Genomic DNA, 22922 nt, shown 5'->3' on the forward strand with positions numbered 1-22922 from the left:
CTGTTTCGTAGCGCAAACTTAATCAGTTCATTATTATATCAATCAGTGAATCTATTATGCCTTTAACTCATCAGAAGAAATAGCAGCAACCAATCCGCCAAAAAAGAAATAAAGTGTGATTTGATATGATTAAAATACGAAAATTTAATATGTTTCCATTACGCCATTTTAAATTTGGAAATTCAGCAACCAATGAGAGGGATGGAAGTCATTATTTTGTGTAAGGGAAATGTAAAGTTAATGCTTTGTATGTATGTATTTGCTCTACAACAGTATTAAACACTTTCTTCAGTTTTTATTAATTACCATCTCCACTATATATATATATATATATATATATATATATAAATTCGTATTCCTGTCTATTTGTTTGTTGTTCACAATTTGATTAATATACGAAAGGTTCCTTACTTTACTCTCATTTATTTCTATATCTATATATACAATTAAGAGATCTATACAGAAATCGGTAAAGTTTTACGATGTGACTCAGCGTCGTTTAAGCCTAAAAAAATGAACATCTACATTTTTTGGCCTAATACGTTTAAACAGCCTTTTATAAATAATATGAAAGAAGAAATTTAAAAAAAAAACAAAAGAAAATTAACATTTTAGAGTGATGGATCACTTTTATATATAAATTTTTGGCCACCAAGCGTTCAACGAGACAGGTCACCTCTAGCATTTTTTCAAGTTTGACGATCGAGATAGGGAACAAAACATGACAAATACATTTTTTTTTTTGGTAGGGGAGACAGTAATTACATTTGAAACATAAAATAGCGATAAATTTAATTAATTTTTATGAGACCATTCTGTACTTTCACTTAACAGTTTCCTTAACAAAACGAATCCCAAAATATGACAAATTTATTTTTTTTTTGTTTAGAAACATAAAATGACGAAAAATTTAATAAAATTGTTTTTTTAATTAATTTTTGGTAGATCTTCACTTTTTTAGAGGTTCTACCTACTTGGCTAATTTTTATTTATTTATTTATCTTTTTGCCATCGCACGAACATTCGCTACTATTTTTATTGAAATAAAAAAAAAAGTTGTAATGATTTATTTTTAATAATATAGTTGGGGGGAGTTTTCTTTCCGGTGCTCAATATCCGGAGATTAGTTTCTTCTCTTTTTATCCCTTTGCCGAAATATCTGGCGGAGAGTGTATCACATACTTCTTTTTTGGGGCGATTACATTTACATGATTTTAACCGTTCTTTTTATTTTTGGAATTGTTGGGGGTGTATCCACGTTAGCCATGAATATTAATGAAAATTATCAGTATAGCAGGTGTGTTCCAAACGGAATTTAATGTCAACTCAGGCCACGCCTGGTACTCATGCTAGTATATATATATATATATATATATATATATATATATATATATATATATATATATATATATATATATATATATATATATATATATATATGCGTACATGTATGTATGTATTTGTGAAATGTCTATAAAAAAGATAAAATCGTTGTTAGTTTCAATGCTGCCTGATCATCACGTGATCACCACGTGTCACTCTTATATGTTTGATTCATGATGACAGGTAAATAAACTTTCTTTTTGATTTTTTTTGTAAACATTGTTGTACAATTGGTAATGACTAATTGAGATGGTTTGGCCGCACTCTTTGCATGCCTTCATCAAGTACAACAAGATCTGCAATCTTTGGCAAGTTATAAGGAGAAAGAAAAAAGCTATACCAAGAAACACATGGCATCTTGATTTGGGGACAGATGTCGATAGAACTGACCGTACATTAAGGAAACTGTAGAAGTGTCCATTTCTGTAAGATGATTAGTGAACTTTGGCCCATGATGGAGTTGGTAAATGGATACAAAATGTAGACAGCGTGCGCCAGATAAATTTCATACAATCTATATTCTTTCCTTTTAGAAACATTTGAATTATTTAATATGATAACCCTGACCCTAACCCTAACCCTCACCCTCAGAATATTCAGGGAGGTGATCATACAAGGGGTACAGAAGTTGTGACGGCAATACGAGGCGCATTCAATAAGTTTCCAGACTTTTTCATATGGGCACTCTTATTGATAGTACACACATGAAACTTTAGTCTCCTTCAAAGTAATGTCCTCCGGTTGTTAATGCACTTGTTGTAGTCTCCTTCGAAGTAATCTCCTCCGGTTGTTAATGCACTTGTTGTAGTCTCCTTCGAAGTAATCTCCTCCGGTTGTTAATGCACTTGTTGTAGTCTCCTTCGAAGTAATCTCCTCCGGTTGTTAATGCACTTGTTGTAGTCTCCTTCGAAGTAATCTCCTCCGGTTGTTAATGCACTTGTTGTAGTCTCCTACGAAGTAATCTCCTCCGGTTGTTAATGCACTTGTTGTAGTCTCCTTCGAAGTAATCTCCTCCGGTTGTTAATGCACTTGTTGTAGTCTCCTTCGAAGTAATCTCCTCCGGTTGTTAATGCACTTGTTGTAGTCTCCTTCGAAGTAATCTCCTCCGGTTGTTAATGCACTTGTTGTAGTCTCCTTCGAAGTAATCTCCTCCGGTTGTTAATGCACTTGTTGTAGTCTCCTTCGAAGTAATCTCCTCCGGTTGTTAATGCACTTGTTGTAGTCTCCTTCGAAGTAATCTCCTCCGGTTGTTAATGCACTTGTTGTAGTCTCCTTCGAAGTAATCTCCTCCGGTTGTTAATGCACTTGTTGTAGTCTCCTTCGAAGTAATCTCCTCCGGTTGTTAATGCACTTGTTGTAGTCTCCTTCGAAGTAATCTCCTCCGGTTGTTAATGCACTTGTTGTAACGTTCCAACAACTTCTGGAAGGCCCCATGGAAGTCCTCTTGTGTGAACGTGTCAATGACCCCCGTCACAGCCTCTTTCATATCCCTAATTGTCTCATAAAAACAACCTCTGAAGTTTTCTTGGAGCTGAGTTAATAACCAAAAGTCACAATGAACAAGATCTGGAGTATTGAGAGGGTGATGACCTGTCTTGATGCCCATTTTACTCAAATAGTCTGTGTCAAGGATGGAGTTGTTAACTGGTGCATTCGCATCTCCAGTTCCTCACAAATAATTTTCTGTACAGTTCCCACACTACATCAAACTGGTCACTTACTATCTTTACAGACACACGACGGTCCTTATCCCTAAAATTCTTTATTTGGCCAATCAACTCTGGTGTTCTGACTTCTTACTCTTCCCACAACTCTCATCATTCTTCACAGATTCCCTGCCTTCCCTGAATCTCTTATGCCACTCAAAAACTGATGCTCGATTTATGCAAGATGGCTCAAAAGCAACCTGAAGCATTCCATACGTTTTTGTGGCATTTTTTCAAAGTTTAAAACAGAATATTAGTGCATATCGTTCTTCTAACGTCCAGATTGCAATTTTAAAATTCGCCAGCTGTGACAATCAGGCTTTAGTAGGGTGTATTCCAAATCCTTGCTGTAGCTATTTATTTGAACCTGGAATCATAAAAACATTGTCAGTCATCTCATAAGATGTATAGCAATAACATACTGAATTTTCAAAAGTCTATGAAAATTTTTAAATGCCTGTACAAAAAAAAGTCTGGAAACTTATTTAAGGCACCTCATACATTTAGAAAAAGGGAAGGCTCTGTTGATAAAAAAAACAAAACGGATACAGATAGCAGTATATGGCAATCTTCTAGTGATTGCGTCACAAACCGAACACCCATTTCCAATTTGTCATAAACTAGCATGAAAGTTGTAAGGTGCATAAAACTGACACGAAAATACTCATGTCAGTGTGCAATCTGGTCTGACCAAAGATAGCGAAACATATAACAGAAATAAAGTGCAACGTGTCTGTGTATAATTAATAGGTTTAAGAGCTAAAGGTCATGAATTACTTGAAAGAACGGAACATTGTTAAAGGGTAACCTGCATCATGATAATACGCATCGGATTTTTTAAAATTCAGAAATCTAAGCTGCAAGATGTGAATCATAGAATTATAATGGAGACGTAGAAGCAGTGGCTACCAGGAAGGAGCATAACAGGCGTTTTAAGTATGCCCATACAACTGAATTCGTTGGGAAACTGAAAAAAAAAATGTTATGGTAAAGTTCTGGCAACACAAAGACTGTTGGACATTCATTTACTGAAACTTGATGGACAAGTCTGGCATAGACTAAAGTTGTTTTTTTTTTTCTATAAAATACGGTTTCATGACAGAAATGATTGGGCATTTTATTAATGATTCCATGGGTGGCATTTCTGGTGTATTTGAAAATTATTTGATATAAAAAAATTTTTAAATATATATTTTATACTGGCATGTGTGCAGAACATGAGACTTCGTGGTATAGTCATCTTGAAAGAGTGGATCAAAGGTTTAGGGCTATTAGATGTAGTACAGTTGAGGTAGCAGGGTCAGCTCACAAGGGAAGATGAACGAAAACATGGAAAGAGGTAACAAGGATGGAGTTGAGAGATAGGGGAACAAATAAAGACCTAGCCAGAGATAGGTCAGTTAGAAAGTTATTTTTTTAAAGCTGTCAAACACATGCCAGCATGTAAAACGGAGGTTAAACCAATGTTGTTTTGATTATTATTATTATTATTATTATTATTATTATTATTGTTGTTATTATTAGTATTATTGTTATTATTAGTAGTATTACAATTATCATTATTATTGTTATTATTGTTGTTATTATTACTATTATTATTACTTTTTATTAGTAGTAGTATTATTACTATTACTATTATTAGTAGTAGAACTACTACTACTATTATTAGTATTAGTAATAGCATTATTATCTATATATTAATAGGTTAGGGTGTGTGTTCTTTTGTGTGTCACGCTTAAATCTTCTATTTCTTGTCATAAATAATTTTACCAAGAATTCTTCATAAGTTTTGGTTTCAGTTTCGATTATGGCTGAAGGAACTCAAGTTATATAGATATATATATATATATATTTTCAGAAGTTTTTATTTCGGTTTCGATTCAAGCTAATGCACCTAAGTCATATGGATATATATTTTTTATTTTTGAAATCGCAACTTTATAATATATAAAAATCGATAGAACATTAACTCTATAATAATATATACGAAATCTACAAGAATTAAAATATCATATTTTAGCGTTCTTTACGACCGGGCTTTGCCGGCCATTCCTGCTAGCTTAGATAAATACTTTTACAGTTTTAACAAAAAAACTACACTAATATCTGAGCGCCTCCATTCACACTGAACATCTACAGAATGCCAACATCAATATATTACATATGAATGAGTCCCCTGTGGAATTTCCATGGGTCCCACTTGTTATTATTATTATTGGCTCACATGGCGCTTTCACACAAGTCAACAAACGATCTAATTGGAAACCTGTGGTGTTCTCTGGAAGCTGAGTGACAACAAGTCTCCCTAGACGTCCAGTTCTCTCCACCTCCTTCGATAGCATTTGCAAATGAATTTGCATCATCGAAACAGCCTCTTAGCATTGATTTCTCGCCGGCAGTGGCCATTGGTTTATACTCGAATTTGAGTGGCACTACGCCTTCCTAACGTCCCAGTTCTCTTTGCGCTTGTCTGGCTGGCGCTCTCTCCTCGGTCTTTCAGTCCTTCTTGACCCTTCTCAGCTCTTTGGTGTCACTTTTTTATTAGGAGAGTGGTGTTGAAACTATGAGGGGGATGCATGATGGGGGTGTAGAACTTGTAGATATGCAGCTTCGGTGTTCTTCATTCCCTGTAACGCTTATTTGTTATATTTTTTTCTTGCATTATTCTCCGCATTCTAGGGCTTTCCTTAATATTTCAGTCGTTTTCATTATCGTTAGTCGTTGTACCTTTGCAGTTATTCCTCTGATTCCAATTTCTGACATTCTTTTTTCTAAGTTTTTCGGAATTGTTCCTAGTGCTCCTACTATTATCGGTACTATTTTGATTTTCTTCATCATCCAAATCCCTTTTAACTCTCTGGCTAGCTCTGTGTATTTGCTTCGTTTCTCCTTTCATACTCACCCTGTGATCAGCTGAGACAGCAAAGTCTACGATTTGACAGGATTTTTCTTTCATGTTAATTATTATGGCATCTGGTCTTCTTGCTTGGATGGGTTTGTCCGTCTGTATGTCCATATCCCATAGGATTTTGTGGTTCTCGTTTTCTAGTGCTGTTTGTTACAGGTTTATGCTTGTACCATTTGTCTGTATGCTCAACATGCAGTCGTTTGCACAATTCCAAGTGCACCGCCCTCCGCACTTGGTCATGCCTGTTTTTGTATTCCTTTTCGGCCAGTTTGCTGCATTCACTTACAATATAGTTTATCGTTTCGTCTCTTTGTCCACAGAGTCTGCATTTGCTGTTTTCTTGTGTTTTATCGATTCTTGCTTTGATATGGTTTGTTCTTATTGAGTTATCTTGTGCTGCAGTTATTAGAGATTCAGTTTCTCGGTTTATATGTCCTTTTCGCATCCATGTCCAGGTGTTTTCGTTATTCTCGTCTTTTGTCATTCTTATGAATCTTCCGTGGAGTTGTTTCTCTTCCCACTTCTCTTTTCTCGTTTTGTCATTTGTTTCTCTGTTTTCTGCTTTGTTGTTTTTTTCAGTGTCTCTCGTTGCCATAATTATCCTTTCAGAGTTTTGCATTATGTATTTTTCTAGTTCTTTTTTTGCGTCCTTCACACAGTCTTCTATACAGATCAGTCCTCTCCCGCCGTCTTTCCTTTTCACATAGAGCCTGTTAATATCGTCCTTTGGGTGTGGTGCATTATGCATAGTCATGAGTTTCCTGGTTTTCTGGTCGAGTTGCCTCAGTTCTTCTTTTGTTCATCCAATAAACGGTCCAGAGTATCTTACTAGTAATACTACCCATGTATTTATACCTTTTATTAGATATCTGCTATATAATTTCGTTTCCAGGAGTTTTCTTGTTCTCCTGAGGTATTCTTTTCCAATTTTCTCTTTCATTTCTGTTGCTCTGATGGTGTCCGCTTCCAGAATTCCCAAGTATTTATAGTCGTCTTGTTCTCCTAGTGCCCTCATTTCTGTTTGGTTGGGTAGTTCCATGCCTTCTGTCGTTTCCAGTTTTCCCTTTCTTATAACTAGTTGTGCCCACTTTTCCATTCCAAATTCCATTTGGATATCTTGGCTGAAGATCCTGGTAGTGTTAATTAGTGTCTCTAGCTCCTTTTCGGTCCTTGCAAAAAGTTTCAGATCATCAGGTGGTTCATTTTTTCCTCTGTATTGGAGAACTTGTATCCGGCTTGGCACTTTCTCAGAATACTGTTCAAGGGCATCATGGTGATGATGAACAGTAATGGTGATAATGAGTCTCCTTGGAAGATGCCTCTTTGTATGCTAATTTCTGTTATGTGTTGTCCATCAGCTGTCAGTTCCAGTCTCCATAGTTTCATTGCATTTTCTATTACATTGGTGATCCCGCTTGGTATTTTATACATTTTTCGGCATTCTATTATCCATGCTTGGGGATCCTGCCGTACACTTTTTTGTAGTCGATCCATGCCATGGCTAAATTTTTCCTCCTCCTTTTTACATCCTTTAGGATCTTTTGATCAACATATAGCAGATCATGTGTTCCTCTTTTCTCTTTTTGACATCCTTTCTGTTCCTCGAGGATGAGTCCACGGTTATTCAGTGAGTGGTAGATTTGTTCCCTCAGTTGTGCTGTCAGTATCTTTCACATGGTGGGTAGGCACGTGATTGGCCTATAGTTGCTGGGGACGGTTCCTTTCTCCGTGTCCTTCTGTAGCAGTGTGGTTCTACCTTTTGTCATCAAGTCTGGCAAGTTTGCTTCCTGTATACAACTTCTCAGGTTTTGGGCTAGTCTTTTGTGTAAGGTTGTGAATTTGTTGAACCAGTATGCATGTATCCCATCGTGCCCTGGTGCTCTCCAGTTTACCATTTTTCCTATGGTTTTCTTTAGGGTTTCCTTGCTGATTTAATTCACTGTTCCTTCTTCTATTTGTTGTAACTCTTCTTTCGTGTCTTTCAGCCACTCGGCATATCTATTGTGATCTCATCACTCTTCCCATATGTTACTCCAGTAGAGTTTTGTTTCTGTCGAATTTGGTTGTTCTGTTTTTTTTTCCTCCGTTCACATTTTGGTAAAATTGGCCTTCATTAGTTTCAAATGTTCTGTTTTGTTTGCATTGTTCATATTTATATCTATATCGTCTCAATCTCGCTTCTTTTGCTTTTATTTTTTGGTCCAGTTCTTCATGTTTCTTGTTTATCCTCTCCCTGCCAGTTACATTTCCAATATTCCGTTTTTTCCACATTGCTTTCTTCCTGTTGATCATTTTGGTTTCTTTTTTATGTTTGTGTATTTGAGTTTCTAGTCTTATTTCCCATCCAGGTTTTGTCGGTCCGCTTGTCCCCAGTTGTTTTTCTGATTTGAGATTCATACTTACCATTTTGGCTCCTGCATGAATGAGGTTGTTTAAGTCTGTGATTGTGTTTGTTGGGATGTGTGGAAGGAGCTTGTTAACCTTCTGTTTTTAATTTCTTCTGCTCTTGGTTCTTAACGATGAGAGTTTTGTTTTTTCCTCATTCATCAGCTGTATTGTTTTATTTATTTTATTTGCTCCATTCTCTGTTAGTTCTGTTTCATTGTTCTTGGTTTCAACGTTTGTAGTCTTCGGTCTTCGTAGGTCCTGGGCCTTCGGTCTGTTTACTTGTGAGGCTTCAACTTGTGGTGTTTTTCTACGGGCAGTTCCGTTGGGGTGTGTTTCTTGTTCAGTTTCATCGTTTATTTTTCGCTGAATTTCTGTTAGTTCTTGTTTAGAGAACCAACCTTTCTTGAGTATCAGTCTTGCTTGGTCCGCAATTCTTTGTTCTGTCGCTTGGTGGTCACTGGAGAGATCCCATAGTTCTTTCATCCGTTTCCGATAACCTCCATATCTATATTCAGGATGACTTCTATAATAGCATTCCATTACTAGTCTATTCTCTTTTGTTGTCCATTTCTTTCTTCAGTTTTTTCCATTTTGATGATTATCACGACTGTGCTGTTTGTTCGGTATCATTTCGTTCCCTGAAATTAGAGGTTATGCTTACCTGTTCAGCGTCCATGTTATTTGAATTTTTGAAATTAAGAAGTTGGCCAACATTCACAGGATGACGACCGGACCCCCCATGCTGGCTACCGAAGGAGCACCTGCCGATCATGACACCCAGATCTTTCTTCTGGGTCCCCTGGTTTGAATTATTTGTACTTGACATTTTTCATATTTTGGTGCTTGTGGCAACACCGAGCCCAAAATTATTTTACCTGTGGTTCTGACGCAGATATAGTGTTTGGCTCCGATGTATACAGGAGTTATCGTGCACTATCACACATACATACAAGGCATAAACAGAAGTTAAAAATAAAAAAATAAAAAACAAAACAAATAAATCAAAAATAAAATAAAGAAATAAAAAAAAATTAAAATTAAAATTACATTTTTTTTATTATTATTTTATATAAAAAAAATTATATATATATAAAAGTAAAAGTCGGTAGTAATGCTCTGAAAGAAGGCGTTTGATGATAGGTCTACCTTACACCATACTGGTTAGTCGCTAGAAATGTTGGATGGGGAGCAGACGAAGAAGGTAATTTCTCCTGACGCTGTGGTAGTATTTAATTCCCTCGTTCTAAGTCGGGGCAATTTCCACGTTGATATCGCAAAAAGGACTGCTTCTGGTTACAAGTTCGGAGCAACATTCAGTTAAGTTATGCGTGAGTCGCCCGCCTGGTCACTTTTCGCATTCATGTTAGAGGATTTGCATTATTCAAATTTAAATGGACAGACAGAATTATACATTTATATCGCAATAGAGACTGATTCCTGAAATAAATTCGAAGTAATAATTAAATTTTTTTTTTGTTTTTAAAAAAGACAAACTCACATTTCGTTCCATTCTGTTAGAGAGTTTCGGTGCCTCGCCTCACTGCCTCACACGTGTTAAATCTTCTCTATTAGGACACGTGTTAAAGTTAATGTCTAGTCGTCGGTCAGTTAGAGTATAATGATAGGAATGGGATCACAGCCCTTTGCTAGTACAAACATACACGCATGTATACATATATATACACATACGCAGCATTTCTGCCCGTCTTTGCCAACAAGGAAATATTATTATTATTATTATTATTATTATTATTATTATTATTATTATTATTGTTATTGTTATTGTTGTTGTTGTTGTTGTTGTTGTTGTTGTTCTTCTTCTTCTTCAAATAAAAACGGTCACTAGTTTTATATGTCACCACAGATTTTTTTTTTGTTCTAGATTTTAGAATCTCTTTTTTTAAGTTTGTATATTGACTTGATCTTGGAGTGTTGTCACCTTTTTCGAGTGCTTCTCCACTGCTAAAATATTTTTGTGGCAGTTGTTGAAGCAGTTAACGCCTCGAATTTTCTTTCTCTTCCGCATCTTTCTCTCTTTTTACCATGCAACAGCATCAAACCTAGACCACAATCTCGAAGCTTTTCCGCAAAACTTTATTGAAAGAATTAAAGAACATTCAAAGAGGTTACGCCGGCATCCAACATGGTGAGTGGGTGGAACTGTTTGTATGGCCGATTTCGATTAACAGTTTTCAATGAGTTCTGCTTCAGCCTCCTTCAGAAAACGATATGTCTGGCCAAAGAAACTTCTTCAGCCTCTCTACGTTTTTTTTTTGTTTTTTTTTTTTGTAAATTGGATTTTAATTTCATGTTTTCCAATGTTCTTAATCCTCTTGAATGAACTGCCAAGGTTTTCCAAATTACCATTATTTCGTTGCGTTAATCATACGTCGTTTTTAGCTTTCTTTGTTTTTTTGGTTTCCCATTCATTTGGCATCGAATTCTGAAAACACAAGATTTTTAAAGAATTTTCTTTTAGTTTTCACCTATCTACTAGCTGCAAGACAAGGACCTGCTTATAATACGGATATATTTTGGGACTTTTTACTAAGCGTAAAGACGTTGGTCACAAAATATTGTATTAGCTCATAATTATGTCGGTTGTTCTGACCGAGTAACACTCTTATCTAATTGTAGGTTATATTCTTTGTGTCACCATTAATGAGGATTGAACCTTAAATGCTTGTTTTAATGTGTCATTCATGATGTCATTGGCTATAATAAGGCAATAACTTTGAAGGAAATCAGAAAACAATCATGTTCAGAATTGTTTTGGCATCACAAACATGTCTATTAATACGCAAGAAATGGCCCCACACCCCGCCTCCAAAAAGTTAAATCTCCTGCATTTGCAGTGATACATTCGCAATGAATATTCTATTTTTATGAGAAATGCTTTTTGCGGACTTTTACCTTTATCAACCAAATAATGAAAGAAGCACACAAAAAAGCAGAAGAATTCTAGTGGAATATTTGGAGCTTCGATATAAATAAAAGAACAACAACAAACACAAAAAAAGAAAAAGGCCAGGAAAAGAAAGACAAAAGGCGATTGTTTCTTGTTTCCTACGGTGTATTTTCGTTTAAGTTTGTTCATACGTTTTCACCGTAGACTTTTTTATTTTTGCTTTCTGTTTTTTTTTTATATAGACTAAAATTCCAGCAGAGATTCTTCCATCTGATTCCTTCACAAAAATGAAAGGCAAAGATTAAAGACCTTTTATTTGAATGCAAACCAATGTGGATAACTTTGGCTGAGAATAGCAGAGAAAAAAATCTGTTACAAAATACAAACATTATATATATATATATATATATATATATATATATATATATATGTATATATATATGTATATATATGTATATATATACATATATATATATATATATATATATATATGTATATATATATGTATATATATGTATATATATATATATATATATATGTATATATATATGTATATATATGTATATATATACATATATATATATATATATATATATATGTATATATATATGTATATATATGTATATATATACATATATATATATATATATATATGTATATATATATGTATATATATATATATATATATATATATATATATATATATATATATATATATAAAGTGAAAATGTGTGTATGTCTCTGTGTGTACATTTCCCTACAAAATAACTCAGTCAATTTTCGGCGTAGGGACTCAAAATTTGACATAAGGGGTATTGAAATTTGGGAAAATCTTTATAATCGCTTTTCGGCTAGAAATTTGGCTGTCAGCAAAGTCAAAGTTCAACGAGTTGACTTTTGAAATCTCTACCAAACTCCTTCACCAATTTTTAGTCTAAATACTTGAAATTTTAAATGTAGATTACTTGGACATGGGATCAAACATTTTCATTTGATTTGAGCCCAAAGAAATAAATGTTAAGAAGTCAAAATTGGGGTCAAAGTTTAAAAGAATTTTACCCCTGCGGTCTCTACAAAATTAATCAACCAATTTCTGGTCCAAACATTTGAAATTTTATATTAAGCGTATTAAGAGATAGGGCAAGCTTTTTAATCGGTTTAAGTCGAAAATTTGAGCTGCCAAGAGATAAAAGTTTAAAAGATTTGACTTTGCGGTGTCTAGCAAACTACTCAGCCAATTTTGGATCTAAACATTTGAAATTTATACATAACGAGTAATCAGACATACGTCAAGCATTTTAATCAGTTTTGGGGCGAAAATTTGGCTGCCAAAAAGTCAAAGTTGAAAGAATTAACCATTACAGATTCTACCAAGTTCCTCTGCCAATTTTGGGTCTAAACACTTTTATTCTTCATCGTTCATTTAATATTATTGTTTTTGCTTTCCTTGACAGTGTTGATCTTTTCTTATCTTGATAAGTTTTACTTAGTTAAGGATTTACTCTTTAGTAACATAATTATTTTATTTTGTTATTAATAGTTAGAGTTTCAGTATTTAAGTCCAAAAAATGTTGATTTTTAAAGTCCAGGGCATATATGAATGAATAACAGCAGGGTTTATTTCAGTACCATGCCTTTAATTCATTTCTAAAAAGATAATTTCTTGACGAGCTGATTCGTTAACACTTGCACGGTCAAAATATAGAGTTATATATCCTGTTTTTTTCTGAGTGTTACTTATCAGAAAGACATGTTAAAATAATACAACACGGCGCAAGAGCATGTATGTAAGTTAAATTAAGATCAGGCAGAGTTAACAAAACAGACATACTTTCATAAAGTTTGTAACACCAAATTACGTCATAAAACTAATACGAGTTTAAAAGAGGGAACGATGAATGTAAGATAAATGAAAATAAAAGAAGGAAAAAAGGAGTCATTACTATTTACCCATTCATCATATCTAATATCAAACCTAAGGTTTTACCATTATATATATTCTAGCATTTCAGTTCGGCGTTGCCCGGGTGTTTGGAGGTGTATGTTGAAAAAAAAAGCGGTCAATTTTTTAAATCTTTTACCCCTATTATGACCCCTTAACATTTATTGTTTTGGGCTCAAATAAAGTTATTAAGTTAGATCCATGTTCAAGGAACCTATATCTAAAATTTCAAGTGTTTAGACCCAAAATTGTCGGAGGGGTTTGGTAGAGTCCTTAAAAATCAAATCGTTGAACTTTGACCTCTTAACAGCCAAATTTCTGGCCGAAAACGGATCATATAGATTTTCCCAAATCTCAGTACCCGGTATATCAAATTTCGAGTCTGTAGACTAAAAATTGACAAAGTTATTGCGTAGGGAAATGTACACACACACACAGACATGTTCACTTTACATATATATATATATATATATATATATATATATATATATATATATATATAATATTAAATAAAAGATGCGGAACAAAAGATATATACAACTTTATTATATCATTAGAACAATAAGGAAAAGTTAAGGAGAAATTAAGAAAAAAAAAACACTTTAGGCCATTGTATTTCGAAGGTAGATGCTTCTCATCAGAAGAGGAGAAGAGCCAGAATCATGCAAAATGCAAATATAGAAAAAATTGGCTGACATTTAGATATCAAATGACAAAGAAAAAAAAGGATAATATGGTAAATAATTGTATGTCTACATCAATGATCTTCCAAATCATATCCTTAGATCATTCATAGATATTTATGCTGACGACACTACCATCTATGGCAGTGCGTCAAAGACCGTAAATGACCAAATTCCCTCTGATGCTCTCTCTTCTGATCTTAAGTATGTGGTATAATGAGGAAAGAGGTGGCTGGTTACTTTTAATGCATCTAAATCCAAGCTTTTGTCTTTGCATTATCAACGTTCTGATCCTTATCTGGTATCAATTGAAATGAATGTCTCTCGTCTTAGGGAGGCTCCATGTTTTGACAAGATCATGGGCTTGACTGTTACTCTTGATATTAAATGGAACACGGACATCAAATCTGTTGCCAAGATCGCTGGAAAAATAGTAGGATCTTTCTATCGATCCAGTAGATATCTCACTGCTGATACAATTCTCTACCTATATAAGAGCCAGGTACATCCAAGGATGGACTATTGTTGCTACATCTGAGCAGGAATAATATAATATAATATAATATAATATAATATAATATAATATAAAAATGAGAATAGTACAAGTTCCGGTGAAATCTTTAGATTAGGGTTCCGGGAAGCGAAAAATATGGCAATTGTTTACAAATCCAGTAAGGATTGTTACCTTGTTAGATTTGTAAACGTGGCATATTCTTTGCTTTCCGGAATCCTAATATGAATATTTCACTGGAACTTGTACCATTTTATTTTTATATAATTTTAGGGTCTGAAACCTCATATTTGCAAACTCCCTAAAACAGCAACTAATAATAAGGCTCCGATTACAACTAAATTTCACATAGATATTGTTAAGACAAAGAGGACATTTTTATAGTTTATATTCGTTTAAAGATGTTTGTAAAAATAGTCTTAGGATTAGGAGGTCACTCACCCCGCTTGAACATATTTTTTCATAATATTGAACGAGAGACTTTATAAATATATTTCTGATGGAATCTCATGTAATTTTTCTCGAAAAGGCTAACGACGCTATTGATGTTTTGATGAATATCTAGCTTGGGGTCTAAGAATTCCATATTTACAGATCTGCTACACGTACTTATGGCTCATCAGTGCAGCTGACTATGTCAGGATTCGAGTCAATGATCACACAGGCTATGAGATACTGTGAAACACGTGTCCGTGGATAAATATTTTATCTAGAAAAATAAAAAACTACAAATGCGTCTGTATATATATATATATATATATATATATATATATATATATATATATATATATACGTCCGTAAATTTGGGGCGATAAAGTATATGTAAAGGAAGAAAACTCCCCAAAAAGCTGCAGGGGAGAGAACTCATACTAATAAATTTATTGCTAAAAATATCATAAGCGATAAACTCGCACGTAAGTTCAGTCATGGAAATTCGTAGCATAATGGTACATACACCCAATTACAGCATGGGTTCATAGTCAGCCTCGCTGATGAGTTGTAGATGTGGTGAAATATGTACGTGTGGATAACTATTATATATATATATATATATACTTTTTATTTGTTTTATATAAGCATTTATATGTCGCTACACATTCAGGAGCATGTTTCAGTCAATTAGTTACAAGTAACTAGAAACAGCTCCAGGCGATATCAGTCTGAAACGGCTACGGACTCTACTTTTGTATAAGCAATATCGCCTGAAACGATCTCTAATTACCTGTAACTGTTTGACCAAAGCATGCTCATGAATGTGTAGCGACATATAAAGGCTTGTGTCAAATAAATAAAAGGTATATCTTGCCCTGTTTCGGTACTGAGCACTCTTGTATGAACCTTGTTAAAAATTAATTAGCTGCTTCACCTCTCACAAATATGATCCTGGAATATATATATATATATATATATATATATATATATATATATATATATATATATATATATTAGTGATGGGACGATTCCAATATTTTTCCCGATTCCGATACAATTACCGATTCCGATTCGTATTCTTTATAAATCTCTAATTATTTAACTATGATTAATATTGGTATTTTCCCCGATTTTCGTAAAAAACACATGTTAAATATGCAGATGTTTTCCTAAATGTCAAAACACACTGGTCGAGGATAATCTACCGATCTAACTTTACTTGTATTTTGTAATCAATGAATATTTACTAAGTTTTCAATATTACCAGCAATGGAAGATTTTACTTGAAACAAAATCAGATAAAAAAAAGAAAATCGATAAAAAAAAAAGAATCGATTTGGCCTCGGAAAATAGGCACCAATATTTCCGATTCCGATACCCCCAAATGTTCTAATTTTTACGATTCCCGATTCCGATTAGTCGTCCCAACACTAATATATATATATATATATATATATATATATATATATATATATATATATATATATATATATATATATATATAAATTTCAAGGAAGCATTGAATACACAAACAAAGCCAACAGAAGAACAGCTAACATTTCTAGGAGATAAACATTATTTTTATTTTCTTCTTGTTTTCCTACCTGTCACATATCGTTGTCTCCATTAACATATCAGACCACTTTAGTGCAAGATGCCTTCTTTCAGACCCAATCAAACATGGCATGTGTCAGTTTAACTAAAACTATTTTTTCACTCACAGTAAGTTTTATCGCCCGACTTATAAATTGACATAGAAATATAAAAAAAGGCAAAAAGAATCAGTACAGAACGTCAACTGTAATTTTTTTTTTTTCGTAAAGGAACAAATATTAAGTTTTATTTTTGTCTGCAAAAATTATTTATACCAATTTTTTTTAATACTTTGCGAATGAAACTACTTGTTCTTACTTTTATCGAGTATTAGAAATGTCTATGTCTATAATTATGCTATGTATTTAGGCAGCATGTTTTCATTTACGCAACGGTTGTACAATAATGCGGAGTGTTTAGTTTAAAGAAACCATTTTTTTTTTTTTTTCACTTTTTCGAAATAGTCCACTTCGGTTAAATTGGCTGCGTATGTTCCGTAGGTTTCGTGTTCCATTTTTTCGCGAGAACTTTCGATCAGATTCATCAAATAAGAAGCAAGTGGGATTAGTCTCGGTGTGTTTACGACCACGTCTTTTAATTGCTGAGTTTTATTTTTTTACCGACTTTTAAAAGAGCTTTTGTTGCGATAAGATGTTTCATACAAACGTGATTACGTGTAAACTGTGCAAAAGTCAAAAGGATGTTGCTGAACGACTAAGAATTTTTTTTTTATGTTATTTACTACACTAAATACTTGAAAATTTTGTGACGACTTTCGTAATCTGATTTATGAAACTCACTATGTCTGTCTGTCTGTCTGTCTGTCTCCCGTTTTGGTTCCACGACAAAAGGAGGGTGCACCTGCAAATTCACCCTTGACCGTTCGCCCGTCCGCACTTTTCTCAATAACTACGTCTGGGAATTTTTTGAAATTTTGCACAAACATTAAACATGATATGAGTAAAAAACATTAAACATGATATGAGTAAAAAGTAATAGAACGGATTTTCCAGGAAAACACCAGTTACCCATCTTTCGGGTTAAAATGGCTAAAATTGACATTTTTGTGTTTCTTAAAAAATGATGACTTGGATTTTTATAAAACTTTCTGAAAAGTTGTAACTGATTTTTATATAATTTTGTTTGTCTATACTTCATGATAACTCTTGGGTGTGCTCCAGGGCCTCTTTTTGGGTTAATAAAAACAGTCCGTTTTTGGAACTATTTTACCACATCTGTCCAAAATTTTCTGTGTATGTCTATTTAGCAGTTTTGCATGGTTCTGAACTCAAATTAAATATGTTAAGGTCTTGGGGATTTTTGGAGCTAAATGGGGGGGGGGGAGATGATGGACTTAGTCATTTCTTTTTTTTTTTTTTCTTTTTTTTTGCATGGTGCAGAACTCAAATTTACATATGTTAAGGCCTAAAACTGCAACGTTTGTTCATTTTCAACAGGATTTGACATCCCCTGAGGACTTTTGGGGCGACGTGGGGAGAGGTGGCAAATGCTGAACTTAGTCATTTTTTTTCATGCTTTGTTCATTGTGCACTCATGCGGAACCATACATGCTTCACTTGTTAAAACTGCGTCTCATGCGAGAAGCGAGGTCGCAGAGTGTCGCGAGGTGGATCAAATAATTGCATTTATTTGGAGATCGTTTTTTATTTTATTAGTCAAAAGTAGATACTGAGAAATCAGAACTGAAATAAATTGAATCTTGGCAAATATATATGACTGTTTTCCGTTAAAGATGTTTTTTAAGCTATTTTCTATCCATGTCACGATAGCTTAAACAGTAGCGTATCAGGCTGGAGCGCTAAATGTTTTAGTTTGATTCTAGCTGATGACACCTATGTTATTTTTCTTTTCTTAACTTTTGAATCTGCTACTATATATTGGGTACAATATAATAAAGAATAAAGAATTGGCTCTATAATACTAAATACGAAAATACGAAACCTGTATAAATTAAAATATCATAAACATATTTTACATTCGAGTAACACCGGGTGCCCTCTAGTTATTGTTGAGTGGATAGGTATATATATATATATATATATATATATATATATATATATATATATATATATATATATATATATATATATGGTAAAACTGGTAATTAGTAAAAACCTGAAGAGAGTGCTCAATACTATTGCAGAGCAAATATGTGTTTTATTTTTTTAATTACCGTTTTATCTGTTTGGTTACATATGGTTCGGATGTTTGACCGCATTTACGATCTAACAGCCTCGTCAGACCTTACAGTAAGGTCTGACGAGGCTGTTAGATCGTAAACACTGTCCAACATCCGAAACATATGTAACCAAACAGATAAAACCGTAATAAAAAAATAAAACATATATATATATATATATATATATATATATATATATATATATATATATATATATATATATATATATATATAAGAGGTTTACAGAATGATAATATCACATATTCTCATTAATTAAGAAAGTGTGGTTAACGAATCTCATAAATACGTGGTGCCATCGGTAACAAATAAGGCTGTTTAAATGAATACACATTTATTTATAGTTTGTTTTCAAAAGCTATAACACAACTGAAATTTTTAGATTATACATATAGTTTATACACGTCAAATATATATCTTAAATATAGATTATGTGTATTTAAGCAGCGTGTTTTTATCTAGGCAAATGTTATTAAATAAATGAAGTGCTTTTTTTTTGGGGGGGGGGCGTTTTATTATTTTTAAAATAGTCTATTTAGTACCATAATCAAATTGTTGTATTATAAGTTTTCTTGTCTTATTTTTCTTTTTTCGCAACTTCAATTCACCAAATAACCATCAGTTAGGATTAGTTTTGGTATATTTTACGACATGATTTTACTGTTGTCATTTTTAAAGGCTAATAATTTATGACATTTAAAAGACCGTATATAGTGGTGAGATGTTGCATGTGAACGTGATTACGTGCAAAATGCGTGCAAAAGTCAGAAAGATGCGTTTAACAGTTGAGAATTTGTTAATGTTAGTTACTACGCTAGACATTTAAAAATGTTGTTATTAGTTTCATAACAAATATTAAGTGTGAAATTCTAGTTTGAATATAAATAGCATCAAGGATTATGTTTTCGTTGTATATTTTGTTTGTATTATTACTTAAAATGTGTCTACATTGAGAAGAAGACGGTCATGTTTTTATGTGTTGGAAGATTGATCTAGTGTCGTAGAGATGCAAGATGCACCTACAAGAACATGTCGTGGTAGTGAAACCGATTGATGATTGTCGGAGATACATTTTCCTAAATAACATTGAACATATATAACATCTATAATTATAATTAAAGAATAATTGCTTTTTTTTATTATTTATTTTTATACCTACAGGCAGTAGTGTTTCATGCTTATGAAATCATATGCGTAGGAGGTAATAATCCCGGCCGAGCAGGATATTCAAACCCAGTCTTGTAGCCACCTTTGACTCCATTTGCTAATCCTTTTCCTCTGGGCCACTAACACTCGTCACAGGAACCAAGAGAATTAACAACTAATAAACACATAATTTGGGTGCAGACACTAAACAATCCAGAGTGTTCGAACGAGTGGGAGTCATGAACGTTGCATAAACGCTAGTTGACTGCCTCTTAGTTTACATTTCCTAAACAGTGGTTACCCTTAAGTATTCTTAAAGGGGTTTCAAAGTTATAATTAAATGATAATTATTGTTCTTATATACACAAATGTAATAGCTATAAAAATGGAATCAATTATAAATACAACATTATAAAAAAATCAGTAACCATATATAACATGTATAATTATGTGGCTATCTTTATGTGAGTGCCTATGTAGAAATATATGCATTTCTATCTGCAAGATGTGCATCTAATTATAACATTCTGAGAGAATGAATACACATTATCATCCTAGTGTGCATATTACGTCAAATAGTTTGTGACGTCAATTTTATTTTTATCTTTTACATAAGGCTTACTTTAATCTATTGTCACGCTAAAGCTGAGGTAATCAACGTTTGTTCCTTTAAGCCTTTTTATACTATGTATTTTAATCACACAAAATGGTCAGATCATTCTATCATTCTAGAAAGTGTCTGATTTCATATGTAATTTTGTTACTTATGTAAGAGTCTAAAGGTCCAAAGAGGAAATACTACTGCTATATCTGAGGAGGAACTGAACAGGGTGCTCTTTCATTTGACAAAGTACAAAATCGACTTCAAAATCTAGTAGGGGATGATCTCTGCTCTTCCCTACAACCACTTTTTCACTGAAGAGACGTTGTTAGTCTCTCTCTACTCTATCGTTGTTACCACTGAAAGTGCATAACTGAGCTCCAATTCCTGGTTTCTTCCTGTAAAACATTCACAGCAAGATTTTTTTCACCACATCTAAAAAAGGACTTTCATTTCAAGAGCTTTTCGTTGGTAGAACACATTACCACAGGACTGCTTCCCTGCTGAGACGTGAAAACATATAAATAGGCACACGAAATTCCTGATTTATTACATTGAAGAAACCGAAGTGCATTCTGATGGATTTAATTTCCAAATTAAATTATTAAAAAAAATAGGGTCTAAAATTTTTCCTTTTATTTAACAAAAATATTGCATTTTTAATTTCAGTAAATGTTCAGTTAATTACTTGACTTATGTACATAATCCAGAGAATTTCGCCACGTGCTTGGAAACAAAATCCTGCTGCTCCTATCGATCTTGGACCAGTCTTTCAGCTGTCAGAAGCGACATACCAGTCTCCATATCCATGTCCATGGTTGGTCCATGTCTTTTGGGCGTTGTCTTCTTTGTACATTTTTTTAATAAAATTTTCTTTATATTATTTCTTTTATATAGCTGGAGTCTGGTAGCCGGGAAACCTGTCCCAACAACGTTATTTCCTTTTTTAGAACAACGTCGTTGATGGATCTGGTAATATTAAGCGTATTTCTGATATCTGCATTTCTTTGTCTATTCATGCAAAGTGGCAATAAATAATTAACGCAAATAGGGTCACCTGTAGGCCATGCTTGCGTGTCAATTATGTAGTTAATAAAAAAGTTATAAAGTTATTTTTTGAAAAAATAATATTTTTCAAAGAGAAACGTTTTTAAAAATCTCCTACACACAGATACTACAACCACACAAATCAGTCAGTAAATACCATCCAATCAAATAATTTGGAGCAAGATTTTCTCAGTTTCCTCAATTTTACACAGGCAATGCCAAGACATGGATACTGGCTCTCGATGCAATTCTCTCTCTGTATAAGAGCCAGATTCATCCTAAGTACTGCTGTCATGTCTGGAGATGTGATGCTTAGAGCACTCTTTCTTGCCATGGCAGAATACAAAAGTGACTTCACAGTCTGATAGGATATGATTTATCCTCGTCTCCACAGCCTATTTCGCACATGAGATGTTCCCAGCATCTCTCTACTGTATTTTTATGATCATGGTAGGGGCTCAACTGAGTTCCAATAACTGGTACCCTCTGTAAAACATTCACAGTAGGAATTCATCTGGCTACAACCACAGCAAAGAATTCCCCTTCCTCTTTTCTTCTTCTCTCTCGCTCTCTCTCTCTCGCTCTCTCTCTCTCTCTCTCTCTCTCTGCAAAAACCAAGCAGAACTTTTATGTACAGAGGTTCTTTCTTTGAATATCCCATTTGTTGAGAAAGACACCATGAGTCTGCTTCCCAACCGATTGCAGCATGATCCACTTCAACTCTAATGCAAACAAATATTTATGGAGCCGTCTACTTGGAAAATCAAGTTCTCTTCAGTATTTTTGTGACTATTGCACTCATTGTTTTTGTTTTTTTCCTGGCAGTGATCGTTGTCCAAATAACCTTTATCGGCGTGCCCCCATCCCGAGCCTTTCGAACCGGTGATCAGTTAGTAACAAGACACACACACAAAAAATAAATAAATAAATAAATAAAATAAAAAGAGAACGAAAATTTTTTTAAGAAATAAAAAAAAATCAATTGAGTATCTTTTTTACATCGATTCTTTTTTGTAATACAAAATTGTTAGAAATAGCATTTTTATCCTATTTATTTGTTAAAAGCATAGTATAGTAAGCAACAGCAAAACGAACAACTATACAAGTAACCGTTTCCAAACGATAAAAAATCTACCGAACGTGCATTATTTTAAACTTTTGAAACTGTTTGTAAGTTTTATTATTTCAAAATTTGCTCCATTACGTTCACTTGACCGATTTTGTTAGTCAAAGATGGCGGTCATTTTTTTTTTCTTCTTTTTTTGGTGATCACCAATTTGAGGCTTAAGATGGCGGTCATTTTTTTTTTTTCTTTTTTTGGTGATCACCAATTTGAGACTTAAAGATTAAAAAAAAAAAAGAAACTTACTTTAATCAGACTGGAAAACACTACCGAACTTAGGGTTGATGTGACTGTATGCTTTATTATTATTTTTTTAAAATATATTTTAAGCTT

The 22922-nt window shown here is 33.5% G+C and overlaps 1 pseudogene; it reads right to left on the reverse strand.

The window, feature by feature from the left end:
* Positions 1–22490: 22490 nt before the first annotated feature.
* The window catches only part of LOC145279852 (MORN repeat-containing protein 5 pseudogene), a 2014-nt pseudogene continuing 1582 nt past the window's right edge, over positions 22491–22922 (reverse strand).

This window comes from Euprymna scolopes, chromosome 7, assembly GCF_053919585.1.
Source record: "Euprymna scolopes isolate OS-2025 chromosome 7, ASM5391958v1, whole genome shotgun sequence".
Lineage (NCBI taxonomy): Eukaryota > Metazoa > Mollusca > Cephalopoda > Sepiida > Sepiolidae > Euprymna > Euprymna scolopes.